Genomic DNA, 10345 nt, shown 5'->3' on the forward strand with positions numbered 1-10345 from the left:
GAATGGTCAGATGTCGCAATACAGTGGTGAGTTTCCACCTCTGCAGCCAGATGGTTTGTGATTAAATCCTGGTTTCCTTCCATACAAGCCTGGTTTCTCTGGCAAACTACTAAGTCTCGTTGTGCCTCAGCTTTCCTTCCAGAGAATGGGGATGAAGGAAGTAATAGTAACTCCACCATAGCTCTATAGCATTATTGGGGCAATTAAATAAGAAATGTATACTTGCCTGGCAGGGAAGATACTGTGACCAGGAAGGTGGTTTTAACAGGGCGAAGCTTATCCATTGCACTCTGCATGGGCTGACCCCTGAGATTTCCCCCAGTATGGGAAACTCAACTCCATAATTTGTGGTGGTGGGGAACTGTGTTCTCGCTCAAAAAAAAAAAAAAAGAAAAGTAAAGTACTTAAACACTTTATAGTATACACACTAACCATCTTCATCAATGCGAATAGTTTTAGATGCTGGTCTGTCAAGAGAAAAACAGTTGTATTATCAAATTTCACCTATAACAGATAAAAGTGGAATGTAAAAAGTCATCTGTTTCAAATTTATAGGGTTTCTTAATGTACAGAAAGATGAAATAATTTTCTCAGTAGGATACATGAAATAATTCAAAGTTCTTTTTAAATTATGTAAACCATGTTGAAAGTGGATCGCAATTGCAAAGATAAGAATATCTATTTCTATACCATTCACTGCAATTTATTACTCAGAAGCATATGAATGATAACATTTAAAATCAGAACTATCTATTCATGATGCAAACAGAGCAGATAGATGCCACATTAGAGAATTGGTCAACATGTATTTATTTATGGTGAACCAACAGGGAGCATGCTGGCCGTAAAGCCGGTTGCTAGAATTATCCTCAGGTGGATCAAATTAACTTCATCCGGCAGGATGTCAGTCACTGCTGGAATGCCCATGTTTGTGTATATTATGTCGCCTTTGGAAGCCAGAAGAAGTCTCCTCGAGGTCCCGCTCACAGCAGACACACGATGCTGTGCCCAGCCACTATCCCTGCTTCACACCAGCATGAACTCACTGAACTTTGGTTGAACTTTTCCTGCTCAGTCGAGTACATTTTTAATGCAATCTATCCTATTTAAGCCTAATTTGTATTTCATTTCACAACCTTGCCATTTAGCACAAGCCCGTTGAGATAGATTTAAGAGCGGCATCTAATCTAAAGCCTAAATGACACTCAATAGACACACCAAGGACACACTTGCTGCCCCTGAAATGCATCCTTAGGGGAAACAAATGGGCAAAGGTCTTTATTTCACTCTATGTTTCTAAGTCATCTTCTCTTACAGTGAAAAATAACATATTGTTTTTACAATTGCTAAATTTTTTCATAACAAGAATCATGCATTCTTTTAATAACATACAACTGGAATAATATGGCCAATATTGTCCATCTCCAAAAAAAATAGCATTTTCATTTAAGACTCACCAGTAGTACATTTTTGCGGGCTTGGATATGACAGATTATATGTTAAGGCAACTTTCTTGTCACACGAGAGGGTAACATGCCTAAGAGATTTATAAATTTTTATTTTAAAAAAGGATTCTTTGCATACCAAAATATAGGCTTCCATTAACCCAATCGTAGGGAAGATAAATTTTAGCAGGGCAATTATTTTTTAAAGTTCAGATGGCCACACATAAATTTTTCCCTTAGATTCAGCACATTTTTTAGTTATCTGCTAGGAACATTAAGTTTTTCAATATAGACCAGCTTTTCTGGGGGGAGGTGGCGGGAATGTTCTTTCTTTTCTCTTCTAATATATTTCAAATTATTTTGTTTGGATAGGCCTTTGGAATAGTGGCTACTTGTTTCCAAAGTGGTTCTGGAAATTGTACTCCTAATTAAATATAAAGTGTACAGAGTAAAAGCATTCTATAAAGGATATACAATTTTACACTTGGATTTAAGCAACACATTGTGAACACAATTCTTAGGCTGAATCCATTTGCTGAATAAAGGTGTAGTATATACATTTCACCCAAAGGCCCTTTAGAAGACACAATGATAGATAATAGGAACTTTTTATTTTTATTATGACTTTATAGAATTTTACAGAGGATAACAATAATCATTGTTTTTACTAAGCATCTGGGTTGTAAAGGTAATACATCACCTAACTACCCACCATATTTGAACAAGGTAGACTTTAATGCAGGTGAAATAATTTTATTGAGCACCTACTATGTAACAAGCAGTGTGAATATTCATGGTGCCAACTGAAAATCCTTGCCTGTACAGAGCATGCACTAAGTGTTTTAAGAAAGGAATAGCCAGCTCTTTTGTCATTAGTTTCAGAGAAGGGCAAGATTATCTCTTGTGGATGAGGCAGTATTTGAAGAAACATTTAGGTTTGGAAATGCAGAAGTGTGGGAGAAGAAAACCAAGCCATCTGAATTACTATCATTGCCAGGTCTACAAAATGGCTGTTGTTTAGGAGAACTTGTAAGGTTGGGGAACTTTTGGCAAAAGCTGGAGTTTATATTTCTTATTCTTACACTATTCTAAACTACTGCTTCCAGCTCAGATCACTTAGAGATCTAATAAAATAATACAACAGAGCTTTTATTATATTTATCGACTCATTGAAATTAAGAGAGAAGGGAAACCAATTTAAATCAAACCAACCCAGAGTGTTCTGTGAGATGGCCATCCAGCAATCACTGCTGTAAAGCTGTCCCTGTGCAGTCCACATATATTCAAAACGTAGCCAAAATTAGCCTGAGAACATGGTGTGGTTTAGAAATCACGAGCAAACAGGCAACCTAAGAACAAAGCAGGACCATTTGCACTCCATATTCTAAATAATACAGTCCTGTTTTCTTAGGGGCTAGTCCAGTAGATTAAGGGAAATGTACATACCTGCAATCAAGGCGTCCATAGCTGATGGATGATTTCTGGCCAGTCCATTGCCATTCTTTGGTGTGCATACAAGGAGCACGTTATCTGCAGAACATGATCCTGTAAGAGAAGAATTTCTTTTGCACTAAAGCTAAATTTATGTCTTCTTGGATATTATCTACATTTTTAACAACAACATCTTGAGGTATTTGAGACTCTCAGTTTCCACTCAATCCTCACAAATTATTTTTAACCTTCATTAAATCCTTTCTTCTGAGTAACAACTGTTAGGAGAATTGGAACCCAAGAGAAGAGAGATGCCTCCTTTTTCACTCCAGTGGTGTCTGCATTTCAGAGGCGGAGATTCCCAACTACGGTGTGTATTTCCTTTTTAAAGAGTTGGAGGATTCCCTGGGATAGGCAGCATAGTATATTGGAAGTGCTATGATAATTATTATAATTACTATTATTATAATGATGTGGGCTGCCTTCAGCAAGAAATGAGTTTCTGAGTAATGGAAGTGATTTTGTAATCTAACAGGCAAAAGTCATTTAGCTGTCTATCTGTCTTAACTCTCTAATCACCAAAATGGCAACAGTCAAATCTCTCAACGTAAAAAAAGTTTTGCAAAAATATATGATCTACAAATTGATATGAATATATTCATGATGTTACTTTTGATTGTTACACCACAGTTGTCCTCTGCTGTTTATTTCCATTAAAACTAATTTTAAATTATTACAAATGTAAGAACACACACACAAACCAAAACAAATGCACACACAACTCCACAAAAGCAGGTAGCCCATGTTTTCAGAGATTTCTTGACTTATTAAAAACCAATCATCCTTAAGAAAAAAATCTAGATTTCAGCTGGCCACATCAAAATCATCTTTGAGGCTACACGTTTTTGTGTCTAAGTTTTATGTGTTTCTTAAATTTCAACCTAAGTAAATATTCAAAACCTTTTTAGTCATTTATAACCACTGATAATCCCCATGTTTATGACAATCAATAGATAAAGATTCCTGCTGCTGTATCCACGGAAGAGAAATAAAAGTTCTGTAGGTTGTAATAGAGATGAGGTATGGAAGATGAAGTCACCTTCAATGCATAATAAAATGTGTTTGTCTCCCAGATACATTGTCCTGTGATTGAGCTTGAAAAAGTAGCAGAAAATACCTGAAGATAGTACACTTTTGGTACTTTTTGCCTCCCAGCATAAATGTGACCTAATAAAGTCCATAAAATATTTAAAAGAATGGAGAAGTGGTTGAAAAAGGAACTACACATCATATGAAAACATTACTGCATGTCTTGCTTTTTAAAAAATCAATGTTTATAGTTTTAACCATTCAGTTGTGAAAGCATTAAATAGTATCATGTTTGCCATGAGCATTAGATTGAGAAGTGATCATGACTAGTGTTATGTTAAAACAAAATAAGGTACATACAGACTTTTTAAAATTCATCATTCTTCTTAAAGAGCATACAACTATGAACACATATAGAAAATAGTACTTACATTTTCTAGTCCTTGTTTCTCTTTATTTGTAAAAAGAGTATTTTTCCATTTCCATGAACAAAAATTAGATTATTTTTATTTAGTCCATCAAAAGTGATAGATAAGAGTAATGGAGTAACACTCTGAGACAACCTACTGTCCATCAAAGAATCATTAAAAATCTACTTAATTTTTAAAAATCTACTTGTCTTTGAGTAAGCAATCTATTGAAAATATTCATTAAACTCCAAATCCAATCAGGTATAGAGTCAACTGACTCACCCATTTTTTAAAATTTTAGTTTCTAAATTGCCTTGACATTTTCAGTCCCCCAATAAATTGGAAGATCATTATTTAGCAATATGTCAGAATGCATTGCCTCAAAATTTTCGTTCTCCTTTCTTGTCCTTCCTACCTGGAAAAGTTTGCATAAAGAGAACATTCATCTAATCTGCATTATGACAACCACAGGGGGACCCTATTTTCTTGAAGACAAATTGCCCTGGGCAAGTCCTTTGCTATTTGGAGCCAAAAGGAAAAAAAAAAAAAACAGTTTGGTTTGGAAAGCCAATCCATACAAAATGAATATAAAAGGGTGATACTATACCTTAATGTTCTGCTCATATAAAATTAGGTTATTAATGATCTTCACTGCATTGAGAGTTTAGTCTACATTTAAGTAGCTCTTTTTTGTTGATGAAATTATTATAAACTCCAAGTAACAAAGCTAAAACCTAAATTGAAAGGCCATTGAGCCATACAGTTCAACTTTCTGTATGTTGACATTTCTGTAAGTCTAAATGTCTATGAGTATGCGATTAAGGCTCGGAGTGGAAGTTCCGGCTCGAGGTACCATGGTGTCCACTTTTGGAAACAGGACTCACAGTATAAAATGAGCCATTGTTTGCTTGTTTTCTGCAGTTTGCAAAATAGATCACCAAGATGCTGGAGGAAAGAAGTTTGCATGGCACACCGAGCCTCGTCTTTGTGGACAGAACCCTGCTGCTGCTGCTTCAGGGTCTTGTAAGACGTTCTTTCCTGCCTGGACTGTTCCTGACAAATACCCATGGCTCAGTCTGTCTCCACTTTCCGTTCAAATTGTTGTGCAGTGTGATGTCCTTACTTTAAAATTGCCACTGCATCACCTTCTACTACCACCTAACAGCACTGATGTCTTCTTACTACGTAATGTCTATTTGCCATACTGGAATAGCAACTTCTACCAGGGCAGCGGGTTTAGCCTGTGTTGTTCCTGGAAAGTGCTGGGTATGTACTAGGTGCTCAGTGACAACCTGGGGGCTATCCAAATCAATCAATCCATACTGCTAAATGAGTTGACTTGTTAAGGAAAATTTTATAGGAGTAGGAATCTGTACTGTCTCCTCTTAGACCTAGATTCAGCTAAACTCAATGCATTGTGCCAAGGATTTCAAATTAACAGGAAAAAAAATAAAAGCATTGGGAATCTATATTGCTTGATATATACGAGTGCAGGCTAAAGTTAAATTAAACTAGATATGAAGGTAATGTGGACACTCCTGACTGGTAGGTTGGGTGTTGTCCCACAAACCAGAAAGTTACCAGTTCGATTCCCAATTGGGGCACATGACTGGTTGCAGGCCCTGTCCCCTGTTGGGGGTGTTTGAGTGGCAAACGATCCATATTTTTCTTTCACTTTAATTTTTCTCTCCCTCTTTCTCCCTCCCTCCCCCTCTCTCTAAAAATAAATAAAATATTTTTTAAAAAAGTAATGTGGCCATAAAACTAATTTTCTTACCTTAAAATAGAAAGAGGAATTAACAAATTCACCAAAGAGGCAAACAGATCCCTCCTTAAAATTTATTTTTGCACTCTTTATAAATTTACTTTTTATGTTTGATTCTACTTTATAATTATATAACTATTACATTTCTCCACCTACAAGAATTAAAAAAAATACCCTCATCAAAAATCCCACTGTGTATCTAGATATTATTTATTTTTCATGATAACAATAACCTCTAAAGATGTTATTTTAATTTTCATGTATGCCTAGGGTTTGTGACAATTGCTTGGTTTGATTTATTCTTTAAAAAATCCTCTGCCTATAATGGCACTGTTGCTAATGGAACCTTCACACTAATTCCAAGCACGCGAAGGGAAGGGCGAAATGGAAATAATGGCTCATGATAGCAATTTGTAGCTCGATGTGAAATCTCTTGGCAGGATGCGTGTTCCTGTATCCCATAAACAGAGTTAAAAGCTGCATTGTATTTATATCCAGAGGGACCAAACTAATGTATTAGCGAATTATAATAAACAGAAAAATGGAAAGAGAGAGCTAATGTTGGCAGCTAAGAATCACAGAACTTAGAGAAGGGCCCGTTGTATGTTGGTCTCTAGACTAATGGTGCTAGAGTTAGCTAACGATAGACACATTACTTGAATACATTAATAACTGAATCTTTAAAGCAAATTAATCTCAATAACCCTTTTAAGCTTGGGTCACTCACCATTAAGTGTGGAGCATTGTACATTTTTGTTGCCTTGTGGCTTCTTTGGTTTTTAAAGATGCAAATTGCTGAAAATCAGTAGGACACTTTGGTCTAATGATCTTCTAATCCCTGACTAGAAACACGGCTAGTATTATTCTTAAAAGTCTAATTATATCTATTCACTCATTATAATGTTGAATACAGGTGTGAACCGGATGTGTCTGAAACACATAAAGAGGAAACGCACAAATATAGAATTAAATTTCACCACGACAAAGGTGTTTACTATTTGTCTCTGTGCCGAATTGCAAACAAGGAACCTCACTCATCGCCTGATTTGAGGAAGCGTGTTCGGTTTACATTGGCCCAACCTGCACCAGGGCACCGTGTGGACTATTTTCTTTTAATAGTGCGCTATTTTCTTTTTCTCTATAATCTTGTACTTTCTTACATACAAGTTTCCTTTACTCTTTCTTGCTTCGTAGTCATTATAACTGTTCTTCTGGGCATAAGGTAAGACTGGCCTTGCCCAGTGAGCGAAATTTATTCTTGACCATGCATCTGACATCGGCAAATAGAATATAAATAAAACTAACGGGTGTCACATAGGAAAAGACCTTTAAAGAATCAGTGCATATTTTTTCAGTCTAAAGAGAAAAAAGTGACTCTTCAGCCTGGTTCCGAGGGAATAGACAAAGAAGAGGTGGAACTGTGCCTGGCCCGTTTCAAACTTCGAGGCTCAGGGCATGAATGAAAGATAAAGCTCTCTTGGCTTAAGCCAATGATGCATTACTGTTTGGTTGTTATCTCTACATAGTTTAGTTTCTCCTGAACAATTCACTTAGTCACATCGGACCATCTAAATTTCACCCAGAAACTTCTTGCAAGCCTCTCATTCTCCTATTCTTGCCTTTTCTTTAATCACCTACAACCTTTATTCTGTGTATAATAACAACCACCATGCATATCATTGTGCTTATAACAGACCAATGGTCTACCAGGAACGTTTTAGAAAGTCAGTAAATGGACTTAATGTCCACCTCCAGAAAATACTGAAAAATTCTAAAGACAGCACCGAATGTGAGGAAAGTTCTTTATTTGATCCATTTTCCCAATTAAAAACTCTTCTTAAACCATAAACTTTTAATATCTGTAAGGCTAGATGTTTTCCCAATTGCATATACTCTTTCTTTTTGAATAGAGTTAAAATAACATGCTTACTATATATAGAAAGAGTTGAAAATAGAGTATTTTCTGATTACATTGTGATTTATTTACAGCGAATAATTCTTTCACCGTATTTTTCATGTGCCTACTATACTCCAGGCACTTTTCTAGGTTGCTGGAAAATAGGCAGTAATCAAACTAGACATAGCCTTTGCCTGCATTCAATGAACATTCTAGGAGAATTGAGAGTCATTAAATGAATAGACATATACTATGTCAAGTGATAAGTGCTGTGAGAAAACAATAGCATGTTGAGGAAAAATGAGTCTCATAGCACAGCATAGAGGAGAGAGTAGAACAGCTTTTTCAAAAGATTTTTCAGGCAACATTTCTTTGGAAAGAAACTTAAGAATTTGGAAATTCTGAAATTTGGTGAAAGCACAAATAAGTACATAAAATCAGAAAATTAAAAATGTGTAACAAAAAATTATGCATTACCCAAATACTATTAAAATGTTTTAATAATAAGAGTTTTATAAATAAATAAACATACATTTTTATGGACAATATATCATTCAAAGTATTTTTCCCACTCATATTAATATTTTTTTCTAAAAAGTCTGAAGTGCATGCTAAAATTAACACCAGCTGGTTCTTACAGGTGGATTGATGAGCAATTTATGTGTTTTGTTCTTTACTTATTTGTATTACTGAATATTTTGAAATCAGAAAACTCATACAATTTGAAAATATTCTTCTGTAATGTAATCATCAAAGGGTTTTACAGCATTTTATTATACAGCTAGTTAGCTAAAACACATTTTATTTTATTAAGCCATCGTTATTAGATATTTAATCTTTCCAATTTTTTGTGAATAATATGCTTTGGATTTTCATGTTAAATAAATAATATACCAGCTACATTATAAGGTAATTAGACGTTCATTAACTAGCTTGATAGCATATAGATTCCTATTTGATGGGAAAATTGTGATATGCATTCCAAACAATTTATTTAAAGAGTAACCTTTGGAGCACAACACATATTTTAATTGTGTGCTTTCTTCACAATTAAGTATTTTTACATCTTGAGTCACTTCTACTTATTGCTTAAATATGCAAATAATATTTGTTAACCTTTAAATATGTTGGGCTACTCTGAACGTCATATGAAGCAACAAGTGTTGCTTTTTATTTGAACAGTTTATAGCACTAAATAATTAATAATAATTTGAACACTCAGACCACTCTGGGGGGGAGGGTGGGGAGGAACTGAGAAAACCCCTCAAGTCAGTCCATGGAGGCAGCAATGATAGCACAGGCAGACTCTGATGTACTCGGGAACTTTCTGCGGCCAGAAAGGGGGTAGCCAGTCCCAGACCCCCGGCTAATGTGATTGCTCATTTTTGTGTTTAAAAGCATCTAGAACTGCATTTAGGGGGGTGTTTATCACAGTGCACTGAAATTGCTCTTCCTCAATGTCATCCACTTATCTGCAAGTTTCTTAGCATCAGGGACCATATATTTTCTCTGTGAAATCAGCACAAATAAGCCCAGTGTGTGAAATCAGCACAAATAAGCCCTGGTGTCTAAGCACACCAGGTCTTTAGGAAATGTTCATAGATCTGACATAAAACCACCTGAGGGATGTCTTGGAAGCAAAATTTAAATGGAAAGGAAAAGTGGAAAGAAGGGCATGGTCAGGTCTGGCAATACACATTCTCAACACTCTCATTGGAGTTCACACCAATAGACAGAGTAACAAAGAAACTATTGAAATTGTGTGTATACTGATCAAATTTAAAAAAAAGATAAAGGGATCTCTCTTCTTTTTCAATAAAAATGACTTCCCTTCTTCCGTGAACTACTGCTACCAAATACAGGAAACAGGTTTCGTTCATAAATAGACTCCACTTCCCCCTACCCTTCTTCACCATCCCTACCCTCCTCTATCTGGACAAATTAAAGATGGTTTAAAAATATGGAAAATCCTTTATACACAGAGTAGGTACAGGATAGCTGCTGGGCAAAGCTAATACTAAGAGCTTTCCTCCCCCCACATTGTTATTGTACTGCCTAAGGGTACCCAGAGAACACAGCTCCCAGATCTCAGTTTAGGAAAGCAACTGAGTCCCCACTGCCATGCTTTGAAATGTATCCCTGTGTTTGCACCCCAAGTATGCCTATCATGACCCCAGCCAATGACTGAATGAGGTAGACGTATGGAGGCAGAAACATTTCAGAAGATGAGAAATCCTTCCAGAGGCTTTGGTTTGAGGATGCCCCAGTGATCTTTCTAGACTTTTCTTAGTTTGAGCAACAGCTTAAG

The 10345-nt window shown here is 35.9% G+C and overlaps 1 pseudogene; it reads left to right on the forward strand.

Annotated features, from left to right (window-relative positions):
• The first annotated feature begins 218 nt into the window (after window positions 1–218).
• LOC112312139 (U1 spliceosomal RNA) lies at window positions 219–372 on the forward strand (annotated as a pseudogene).
• The last annotated feature ends 9973 nt before the right edge of the window (window positions 373–10345 follow it).

This window comes from Desmodus rotundus, chromosome 7, assembly GCF_022682495.2.
Source record: "Desmodus rotundus isolate HL8 chromosome 7, HLdesRot8A.1, whole genome shotgun sequence".
NCBI classification, from domain to species: domain Eukaryota; kingdom Metazoa; phylum Chordata; class Mammalia; order Chiroptera; family Phyllostomidae; genus Desmodus; species Desmodus rotundus.